This window comes from Pygoscelis adeliae, unplaced genomic scaffold (assembly GCF_000699105.1).
Source record: "Pygoscelis adeliae isolate BGI_AS28 unplaced genomic scaffold, ASM69910v1 Scaffold141, whole genome shotgun sequence".
In the NCBI taxonomy this organism is placed as follows: domain Eukaryota; kingdom Metazoa; phylum Chordata; class Aves; order Sphenisciformes; family Spheniscidae; genus Pygoscelis; species Pygoscelis adeliae.
The window spans coordinates 903,935-916,289 of NW_008824231.1; positions in this window are offsets into that span (position 1 = coordinate 903,935).

A 12,355-nucleotide genomic window follows, 5' to 3' on the forward strand; every position below is an offset into this window, starting at 1 on the left:
GAAACATTCCAGGTCAGGTTGGATGGGGCTCTGAGCAACCTGATCTAGTTGAAGATGTCCCTGCCCATGGCGGGGGGGTTGGACTAGATGACCTTTAGAGGTCCCTTCCAACCCAAACTATTCTATGATCCTCTGATTCTATGATCAACATTATCACTAGCCTCCAAAAAGTACAATCACCATCATGGTCTAGATCGAGGGCATTTTAGCTGTGAAGTTGCAATCATTGAACGAATATAGCAGGCATACCAAGATGCAGATTCCTTGTGAAAGAGGAGTGGAGAGCTAGGAGAACTGTAGACACCTTCATTATCAGTGTCCAGTGAAACACAGATTTCCGTGCACCTGACACAGAATGATGACACCATTGCATAGCTCCCCCTCTGAGATGAAGGCTCTGTCCCGCCTTTTGCACAACAGGTATGCAAATATTTAAGGTTAGCCAACTGAGACTAATCTCTTACAATGTCCTGCTGCAGTTAATGGAGAGGGTGATTTAGAGCAGGCACCTAATTCAACTGCTTGGTAATAGTCTCCGGAGGATCCTATTTCATTCCATTGACTGTAGTGGGAGATTAAGGAAGATGTGAGGCCAGATTTAGCCTTTGTGACTACCTCTCTCCAACTTGAAAATATAGTGTGACTGAAAAATTCGTTCAGCATCCTAAGATTCTTGCATTACTATGGTATTTTGGGCCTGCTACGTAACACTGCAAGAACATATTTATCATTGGGCCCTATTCAAAAAGCCCACAGTAGGCATCTGCCATACGCTTTCCAGTTATAGCACTTCTCTTGCCTCCATTGGGAGAGTAGACGATTTGAATTATTCACTGCTGTTTTGGTAGTAAACTCCATAGTAGTCTTTATAGCTTAATTAGGCACATAATAGTTTGATTTAAATACGGTCCATTTATCTGCATTTATTTCAGGTGGGACTCATCTCACCTAATTTTAACTACAAAAGTGTTGGCAACCTAGTCAAAGGGGTTCTCTGCAAAGTTGACGGAGAAGATCAAGCATCTCCAGAGTGCAACAAAAATGAGTTTTGTAATAGATAAGTGTTTCTAGTACATGGGATGAATTGCCCTCTGGAGGTTTTGAAGATTAGATAAACATTTATTACACATCTTTACAGAATCTGTCATATGAAGTCCTAATTCCATTTTTGGAACTTCAGAATCCACTTGGATATGTTATAAAACAAAAACAACCAACAGTAATAATGAATTAGACTGCAGTGGATACTAGATTATTAAACGAGTTATTTGTATCTATCTATGTTACTGCTTCATGGTTCCTGCTGTGTGTTATGCTGCAGCAATGTTTTGCCCTAATTCTCGTTGCCTATATTCGAAAAAACTTTATATACCACACTTCTATCTTAGAATGAGGAGAGAAGCTTAGGTTATAAATAAAGCATTTGTAGAAATAGTAAGATTTTAACACTGTGATTCTTTCACAAGTATTTCTGTCACAAGCAACAGGGTTTGAATCCAGAAATCAAGCTATCTTTTACTCTGGGGAAACTGTTTCAAACCAATCACAGCCCCATGAATAAGATTGTGATCGGAACAGATGCTTTTTTTGTTTTTTTTTAATAATGCATTCCAGCATTTGTATTCTAGTTAATAATTTAAAATCAAAGGGGGGATAAAAGAGAGATCGAAACAGTGGTAGGGGAAGGGGAAGCGAGTTTAGAATGTCCAGAAAAATTTGAGTAAGTTTTTTGAAAAAAATTACTTCTGTATGGAAAGCAAAATAGAAAAAAAATTACAAAGCCATAAAATATACAGACTTTATTATGTTTGAATAATCAACTTCCTATAAGAGCTATGTCAAGGTCAATACAGCTATAACGACCTCATCTTGTGAAGTTATGCTGCATTACAGCAAAAAAGAAATAATAAAAAGGAAGAGTATTTCACCCCCTGGTTTGTAGCCCGAAGCCCCCTGAGTCTGCATTGCAAAGCAGCCCAGAAATGTGTTCATAAGCTTCTTTGTGAAACACCTGCTGCCGACAGAAGGCATATGGATCCTTGAAAATTCAAGTATTACCTGGAAGTATAGTTCCAAAGATATGCTCTATCTATCAAAAATTATACAAACCTAATTTGATCTACAGTTGGCTTTCCCATCAATGAGACAGAAACAGAACAAGAGAAAAATAGATCCCTGGTTATTCCTTATGATTTTACAGTTTAAAGTGTTTTCATATTGCAACACAAAACTCTTAACACATATAAACAGGGGTTTGCACATAATCCCATTTCTTTTTCTTTCTGACACAATTTCATAAGCATTTCTTGGAAGAAAAATAATCTGTTAGCATCTGGCATTGAAAGAGCCAGAGTTTTTGCTGTTATTTTTGGTTGCTTTTTGTTTTGTTAAACACAGAATGAATTTAGTTAAATCTGTCTCAGTTGTAGAATTGCTTGCTGGTATAAATATGAAAAAGTTATGGCAGCAGTTTGAAACCTCTTTAAAAATTAAAATCTGATACCATCTACAAAATCATTTTGACTGCTTCTTGGGCAAGATCTGCAGATGACTGCATACTACTTTAGAAAAGCCAAGAGTCTTGGCCTTTTAATGGTAACAGATCTATGGAAAACCTAAAGGTGCCTTCATCTACAACTGCAACTTGCTATCTACCTCTTCCTCCATTATATTTCTCTGGGGAATATCATGAATGAAGAACAAATTTAAGATGCTCTAAAAATATTCTGCTGCAATTAGCAAGAAATATATTTTGCTGCTATAAAAATGCCAAAGGTAAGGTTTTTACACTGCATTATCGTAACTCCTGCCATCTACAGGTCTCTACAAGGAGGAAAAGGAAAAATGTCTGCAGTTTTTAATTAAAAATACTTTTAACAGGTAAGGTAAAAAATATTAAATATTTATGCCCTAGGTGCATCAGGATTGTTTTCCTTTTTGGATTACTGCAAATAGAACTGATACATATGAATAGTTATTCGTGAAGTAAGACCTTAGTGCCATGCAGATGGTGACAGTCTTTGCACAAAACTTTCAAAGCTTCCAGTTGCATTTTGTGTGACCCCATGCCATGTTAAACAGAACAGGAGTCTTTACTGAGGCCAGTGAAGCTCTCTTCTCAGTGTACAGCAACAGTAAAGAAATAGTAAAAAGGTAAATAATAGGCGAGTCTTCCATTGCTGTTATAGGTCAGGACTACAACCTTATTTGGTATTGTGTCATGAATTAGACAGTGGAAATAAAGAAGAAAACTCAGAGAAAAGAAATAAACTGGCCCAGAATCTCTGGTGATGTTTAAGGTGCTTGAAAATTAAGAGGTTTACATTAGACAGGAAAGAACTAAAAAAAAAAAAAGACAAATTAACTATGGGCTAGTCAACACAGTGGAGAAATTAAATGTTACGCTCCAGATCACTGTCTGCTGTACAAGAATTCAGAGATATCCTGTGAAACTGAAATAAAATAAAACTGATCTTTCTGTATGAGTGCCTGAAGGATATCTGACAGCAGGAGGAAAGCAGAGATCACCATATAGGGCTCAGAGCTACTTTACATGTTCACCAACTGTAAAATCTGCAATTGACTGTTAGAACTTGTTTCAGCAGTTTAAGTTACCTTGAACAAAATGCTTAGGTAAAAAATTCTTTAAGATGAGTTTCTATTGTCTGTTCAGACAAGAGTTAAATGTTGTCTTCTGTTCTGCCCTTGAGAAAGAACTGGTAATGCCACATGGAGGCTATAGTCAGTACAGATCTGTAGTAGGAAACAGAAATACAGGGGAGGAAACTATATCTCTGATGAAACATCACATGATATTTCAGTTTTTTGTTTTTGTTTTTTTTTTGTTTTTTTTTTAGTTTCTGGTTAAAATATTTTAATTCTGACTCTTAAAAAAATGTGAAAATTTATGTGGAAAAGTGAGATTCTTGTTTTAGGTGCAGGAAAAAAAAAAAAGAAGAAACAAAAAAAGAAAACACAAGCAAAGGACACAAACTGTTTAGACAGCACATTCTGTCATATCATCCTGAACTCAAGAGCCATTCTGCTTTAATATGATCATTGCACAAGACTCTTCTCTCCAAATACAGATGCCTATAATTGATCTTTGACTTCCCATATATCTATATAATTGCTGATATACATATATATGTGTATATACATCTACATTCTGCGTATCTTGGGTTCCCTTCAGAACCCAAAGAGGGAAATGAGCATGTTAGAACGTGAGTAATCTTATCCTAAAGTTAATGTCTAAAAGCGACAGATGAGTTAAATTGCTCCCTGAAGGTGCCCACCACTGGCTGGCGGATTCCATCCATGGCTTCCAAGAATAATTCAATTGAAATAAACCCATAAAAGCCAAGCTGGCAAGAAAGTTCACAGAAGGAATTTAAAAAATAATATTCCTCTTGCCTTAGCTTTCTTCTAAAGGAAACTGATAGCAACAGAGAGAAAGTAATTCTCATCTAGCTGAGACACCAAAAATAAGACAGGTGGACACATTTGGAAAGATGAATGGCAATAATGTGCGGGCAGCTGAAAGTCTAAGCTGCAGAAAATATGGAATTTGGGACACAGGTCTGGGTAGGCAGTGTTATTGACTTGGTCTATTCTTGTACCTTTCTTTGAGTTGCACACTTCTACTGCCTGGCAACAGAGAGACGGAACCCATTCTGCATGTTCTTATGTCAGCATCCGAATTTTACAACATTTTAAAGGGGAATATATCATCTGCTTCACAGGCTAATTCAATCTCTTTTAGACAATGCAATGATTGTTGAGTTAACCCCTCTGCTTTTAGCAAAGGTTTCCTGAGCTTTCCTTAATTTTACTGAATGTTGGAGAAAAGATGCAACATGCAAGGTGCCCCTGAAACAATACAGTGATCCTTATGTTGCAACGGATCTCAAATCTGGCATTTCTGAATCACTGTTAAACATTCTTTAGGCCAACCTGACTTCTTCCCATTCTTTTTGCTAGGTTGCAGTAATGGGTGTTAGATTCACTCTTTCACTTACGTTGAAAGACATAAAAACCAGTTCTTTGATGAAACTTGATTCATTAGATATTAATTGTACTATGCAATAATATTTGTTCTTTGGTAGGAGTCACGGTCCCTTCTAAGCACTCAGGATTGTTATTATTAAAATCCAAAGTTTGAATGAAAGGGTCAAAAGCTGAAAATGGATATTGGCTTCCATGCATAACCATAGTGACAATCGCTTTCCTGAGAAACACTTTAACTCTTGGCACTGTTAGTTTAGTCGGCAATGAAAAAAAAAAAAAAAAGATAAAAAGTCCTGTGGTCCCAGTGGCATCTATCATTTTTGGCCTCTAATAAAAGTGATTTTTCCCTTTGGGGAAAGACAACTAGATGGATTATGCTGGGAATAGCTTGTATCATCAAACCAGCTTGCCAAGCTAGTGGCACACAACGGAGATGGCAAATTTCCACACCACTGATGAGCATAGGGAACTCTTTGTTCTCAGCCAGTGGGAGTCGCTGGTTCAGGTCCAGTAAGCCATGGGCCAAAAAGAAGGGAGTCAAGAAGAAATATAGTGAACCAGCTCACAAAGTAAAAAAGAAGCAGCACCAATTTTGTATGACAATTTGACCTACTACTGAGCAGATTAAAGGCACCTTCCTTTTTAACTCGACCTTAACAAGACCGCCAAACTTGCAAACTCTAAAGTTGCTAGTGCAAGTTTTAGCAGTGCCAGTTCTTTCCAGTTGCTTTAATGTTACACTGACATCTGTGAGGCTTGATGATGTCCAAAAATCCAAATAATTTAGGTTTCAAATTCAGACACTTGTAATGTAATTGCTATTTATCTGGGTAAAAATGGGAGTTCAAAAGCAAGAATCAGTAAATGTACATGAACTACTACCTTGTCTCTCTTTCTTAGTAAAAGAAGGGAGCATGGTAATAGAAAATCTTTGCATACAGAGTTGTTAGACTTCAGAATTTATTTAGCACTTGAATAAAATGCTATGAAATTTCACAGATAAGCAAGACCTGGCTTATGTGTCTCACATAAAGGATTGGGTTGGAAATGTGAGCCCAGACACTGACAAAACACAGTATTTGATGCAATGTTTGTGAGTGCACAAAGTTCCAAAGAAATTAGCAGAACTACTTTTTTGTGGATAATGGACTTTTTGCCTATGGAAAACAGCCAGCAGGGAAAAAAGCTAGAAAAAATGATAGGTCTAAGAAATAAAAAGTGACCAAATTTTCTTGCTTTTCAGCAAGAGTTACACTCAGAGGTACATATTTCATTTCTGAAACTGCAAATCAAAGCCACAAGTCCAGAGCTGCTTTTGAAAGTTTATTCTAGCCTAAACTTTGCCTTTTATTTATTTTTCACTTTGAAGACAGAATTCAACAATAAGTCCTTAAATATGTGAAGATAGCCTAGATTTTGAAAAATTAGCAAGAAGCAGGATTTACCATGCCATTTCATTCTGGCAATTGCTATTCGTGCTGCTTATCCTGTCAAAAAAGACAATGGCAAAGGGTCATCAGTTCAAAGAGGACCATCACTTATATTTACATTTCTATGGCAGCTCTTATCCCATAGGATTTGCAAGCACTACACACAGACACACATACACACACAAACACGTAGAGCGTGGACTTCTACTGCATCATCTTTTGTTGTCAGGATTGTTAGGTCAGAGAGAAGACAAGGCAATATTTTATACAAGCACAGGGAGGAACTCAGAGAAAAATGGTAAATAGCTGGGTATCCAAAACAACCAGCTCAGCTACAGTTGACTTGGCTTTACACATTAGCAAAACAGTTTAAAAGAATAAAACATCTGCATGACTTTCTTCAAAACCCATGCTTATGAAACTGCCGTGTTTACTCTCTTCAAACAGAGAGCTTGTGTTTGCTTTGCATATTTGCTTTGATCTAAGACAAGAAAATAAAAAGAAGGGGAAATTTTTGGGTTCATTCAGACCAGTTCAGGCTTTCATCCAAAACTGTCACTGACTGAAGTGGGAGTTTGCATTAAAATGTATTTTAACATGGTTTTCTTTTAAAGATGAATTATTTATCCTTTGTTTTTCCGGAATGCAGCTGTGAAGTGAGGTACTGTAAAAGCCATAACTCTTTGCATAGCAAGGACATTATTATCTTATATACTTATCATATGACTGTAACTTATGATACCAACTTTATTTAGTCAGGTACTGTATGCACCTGAACAACTCTAGGTCCTGGGTTATGAGGGAGAAATGTAGCACATGCCAACTACCAGGTATAAATGTTTTTTTTTTTCTCTCAGACTGAAACAACTTGGTTGCAAGACGCACAGCACAATGATAAAAACTCTTTGATATGAGAGAAGTGCTCAGTATTTAGCTGACCTTCAAGGCTGCCAAAAAAGCTTCAGTCAGGATCTGCTCGTCTTCCCACCAGCAGACCAGTTCCATGGCCTCACTCCTTTGGAAATGAAGCCCAAATTTCAGAGATCCCTCCGGAAGAAAAAGCAATGAAAATATAGTACTACAAGACAGAGACAAACTCCCACTCATCAGCACTGACCACTTAACCAGACACTGTAGGGCATCAAATTTTTACACATCCACCACATTCCCTATTGCATTCCAAGGTTAAAATGATGTGATTTTTTTTACTACCTTAGTTTATAGATAATATAAAACTTAGCATTGCAGTACACTAATTCATAAAAAGCCTTTCCTTTCTTTAGCAAAAAGAGAAAAATAAGTGCTGTTGCTATGTCAGCTGAAAAAAAAGTTTTGCTTAGCCAGTTGCAGTTTTTACTAATGCGGATACAGTAAACATAATAAATCCTTATAAAAATTCAGATTCCCATGCTCCCTGAGCCATTGCAGTCCATTTGTTACTTCCCTTTTAATCTATAATTTATTCCACTCCAATCTCTTCTTTCCCCCTCAAATCTGAAGACTTCCTGCTGCAATGGATCTATAATTATATTGCAACATAGTATAGCGCAGTATAATACATATAAGGTATTCATTAAAACATACATGTTAATATATAATAGTATTTACACTAGATTAGATTTGATTAGCTTTTATTTATTATCAATGGAAACTTTTGATTCAAAGGTCATTCTCTTTCTGAAAGCACTGGTGTGTCACAGGAGTGCCAGGCACCGACACCGAGGGATGGGGGCAGATGAAGGAAGTGTAACTCCCCGGGTCCACCCTCTTAGTAGGGATAAGGACAACATAAGAGAAGTGTTAAGAGATGTCTCAGATTCTGTGGAATCTATCTGTCCTTGTGCAGATGCGAGAGGTATAAAGAGCTCTGGGCACAAAAGAGATGAGCTGCACTGGGTAGATAAAGGCTTGGCCTTTATCACACAGTACAGTGAAAGCAAGAGCAGAGGAGCAGGAACGATGCTGTTGAATTCTGCTTCGAGGAGAAGGTGCAGAGCCTCCTTGTGTCCAAGTAGGAGCAGCAATAAAAGCAAAATCACTGATGCTTGGTTAAGACAGGATGCATATCAGAGAAGACAGCTGCCTGCTCAGACCAGCATGCCAGTGTTGTTAAAAGATGCCACGCAAGTACAGGCATGGCATGACATGGTCAGACGCTCATCTCAGGGAGCCACTTCATCTTGCAGGGATCTCAGCTGGGCATCTCTTCATAGCCACAGCAGGCAGAGCCACAGTGTGGGCAACACCATGCCTACGCAATTTTGGGTTTGTTCACAGTGAAATGGATGCTTACTTCAGTCAGGGCCTAGAGACGAGTTTAAATTCTTCCCCCTGGATTTGTAATAAGGCACCACTTAAGTGTTCTGCTGCATGTGCTTGGCCCCCAAAGCAGATGCATTGATCCCATTTCTCCCTAGGCCACTATTTCTTGGAGTAAACCCTTATCATTTCCAGTCGTTCCTAGATTTTAAAGCCAGATTGTAATAACCTAATATGACATTTTGTATAACACACACATAGTTTATCCCTGAATTAATGACTGTCTGAAATATTAGTGTACATTGTAAAATAGCATCCAGTCTTGGTTAAGAAAGTCCCTAACATGCAAGAACTTTTTCTCCAGGTAAATAGCATTTGTAATTACTTTTTCTGGACCGTATTTCTAGCCTAATTTGTTTAGTTTACACTTTTTAAGTACTGAAGTGTTGTATTTCTTTCTGCTAAGCTAAAGAGCTCCCTGTTGTCACACTTCTCTGTGTAGAGTCTAGACAAAACTTGCCCACCACCTTCTCTTTGTTGAGCTAAAGAGACTGAGGTCCCTGACCGTAGGATTGTTTTCCAGTAGTGTCTTTGGTGTTGTCACTGAGGGCTTGAGAAGGGTTGAATGTAGAGACAGGTGGGCCAGAAGAAACAACCTGAATGATAGCAGCAGAATTGTGTTTACAGAAGGATAGATTATCTTTTCCTGCATGGAGGGAGGTTTACTGTACTAATATAACAAAACAGTTTTATCTTCATAGCAGTATCCGCACTAGAAATTCTTTGCAGTATGTAATGCAGAGGTGCCTCACTTAAGAGCACTGGGAAACCCATGACACGAAGGAAAGAGCATGGTCCTATGGCCATGAGCCATGGTCTCTCTCTTTAGCATCATCATTTTCCTTCAGAACGACCTTGAATAATGCACTCCATTCCTTTTTTAACTTTTATCAGAGAAAGCTTTCTTTAAGAGTTCACTGCATATATAGCTTTGCTTCAGGCAATACCCTTGATCTCTGTGAAATTCTAACGCCTCAATATTCCTGATTGTAACTAACAAATTCTCAGCCCAGACAGCCTTAAAATGACCACTGTGAAATACAGCACCTTGAAAGGAGCTTTGACTTACCTACACTGCTGTGCAGAAATCACCTCTACTTTACATCTGTGAGTAAAGAGTGTGATTGACTTTGTCTGCTTGGTAGCAATCAGGCTATACCAAAGCAATAGCATACCCCAACTGATGTAAGACGATGTGGATATTTAGAGGGTGTTCAGCCTGTGGAAATAACAGTTGTGGATAATTTTCTTTTCATTTTCTAGATACAGGATCTCTTCAACTAACAATGTGTCATGCTTGATTTGGAAGAGTGTACAAACAGTTCGACTTTCTGCAATATTCCTTTTTAAGAAAAATAGCTCATTAACCTGTCATTGTTTCCAAGGAGAATTCTGTGGAAGCTTAGTTCACAGAATTGTTCCTGAACACACTTAAATATCTCTGACCTACAAGGCTGTCAGAATCGGTCATCATTCATGGACAATTCTGTGAGTAGCTTTCAATTTCTTTGCTGAATTAAAGAGGTAAAAAAAGCACAGAAACTGTCCTTCTAGTGAGAGATGACAGATCTTTAAGCTAAACTGCAAGTTTAGGTGAGCCCTAAAATGGATATGTTTTTTAAAGTATTAAAGAAAAATCCAGTTTGTTCCACTTGTACTTTGTGGAATTAAAAAAAGAATAGCTTAATTCACTGTTCTTTATATAATTGGACATTTTTCCACAGCAGGTAGACTCACATCAGTGGGCATCTCTGGTGTTCATCTGTGAAATTGATATCATATGAAAGAGGCAGTGACAGGGGAGAAATATCCCTTTCCAGAGGAAACATTTCCAAGGACTGGTTTACTGCTTTTGCTGATTCAATGCTACCCTTGAAAGCCTTGTTGCTCCTTGTGTGGCAGCTGGGCTCTGACATTGGAGCTTGGCTGAGAAGCCAGAAGTTCATCAGGAGAGGATGTGGATCAAAAGGGCAGATTTGACAATGAAAATCTACAGCTAAATAGCCCGTGGTTAGATAATTGCAAATGATGTGAATCAATTCCTCAGTAATTGATGAATTACTGATAATCTTATTCACCCTTTTAACTCTAGGTTCTTGCAGTCACTAGGTTAGCATAAATCACCTGTAACACTAGAGGTCCTAAAATGAAGAGTGAGTGTGGAGGATGGAAGAAGTCTATAAACAAAGTCATGTGTTACTAAATCTCTCCCTGCACTGTTGAAGCATCATGCATGCACTCCATACCAGTTTGGTAAAAGAGCTGAACAGCTAATTTTAATAGAAGAAACACATGAAATGTGATAAATGCATAGAAGGTTTTATGAACATGTTATATATATTGGAACAGTGGAATGTCTTCTATATGAAATCTACTTTTTTTTTTTTTTTAAATCCACCTAAAGTGTAGGTAGAATTAAACAAACAAACAACAAAAGGCATCCCACAACAGAAATGAGATATATGGGAAATATTTTGACCAGCAACGTAACAACTGTTTATGCTATTCACGTGCTTCAATACCTCATTTGCCTTAAAAATAAGTTAGAAGCCCAGCTAATATAATTGGGAGTCTAGTACTAAGAGAAATGTTTCAGAGCTGGGGGCATAATCCAAAAAGCAGGATACCTCTGCGGCTCCATAGTGGATTCCTAATAATATCTTAGGAATCCAAGAGTAATAAAATCTAATAAAATCTAAGCAACTGGAAAAATATTCAGCTGTTAAATTTACTTGAATATTGCATTTACATTCCTTTGATTATAACCTGTATGAAGTTTTGCAGGTAACAACCTGACTATAAACCTTGCTTAATAAAGCTGGTTTATTTTATCATTGGGCTTGTCCTGTGCAGAACTGAAGGTGAGTGGGGGTGAGGATGAAAATGCATAAACTATGTAATTTGAGGGAGTGAATCTGAATAACATAAGGAGTAATGCCTATCCTACAGCACACTAGAGCCTGCCATACCTTGGTGTGAAATTCCCTCTGCCTGATAAAGGCTAAGGCACCTCTTCCCAGAGGAGCAGGCAGAAAAACAAAGCAACCAACCAAAAACTCTGCCATGTTCTTAGTAGACCTCCAGGGGGTTCAAATATTCAAAAATGTATTCTTCAAAATTGGGACCTGATTTTCATCCATATGCCTGTAGTTACATACATTTATCTTCAACTAGTAAGTTATAGAAACTCTCTCACTTTGCCTTTACTCCAAGAGAAAAGTGAAGCAAAGAAACCCATTTAAACCCATTGTACAGCCATGTGTACAATGCTGGCATATAACCAGGAGCTGGTGGCTGGGTACTGGATGACATTAGTACCTGGATCAGCATGCAGTTGATGCTAAGACTTGAGTAAGCTAGGTTCAGGAGCCCTGACTTTAAAGCAAAGGGTGTCACCCCCCCTCCACAAGGCTTCTCACAGGTAGGGTAAGAAAGGTGATTCCCAAGGAAGGGACAAAAGGAAGGCAAGAGCATGACTTTATGAAATTTGACCAGAGTTTCTGTCAAGCAAGGGGCACCATAAAATAATACAGCCAAAAAAAAAAAAAAAAAAAAAAAAAAAAAAAAAAAAAAAAAAAAAAAAAAAAAAAAAAAAAAAA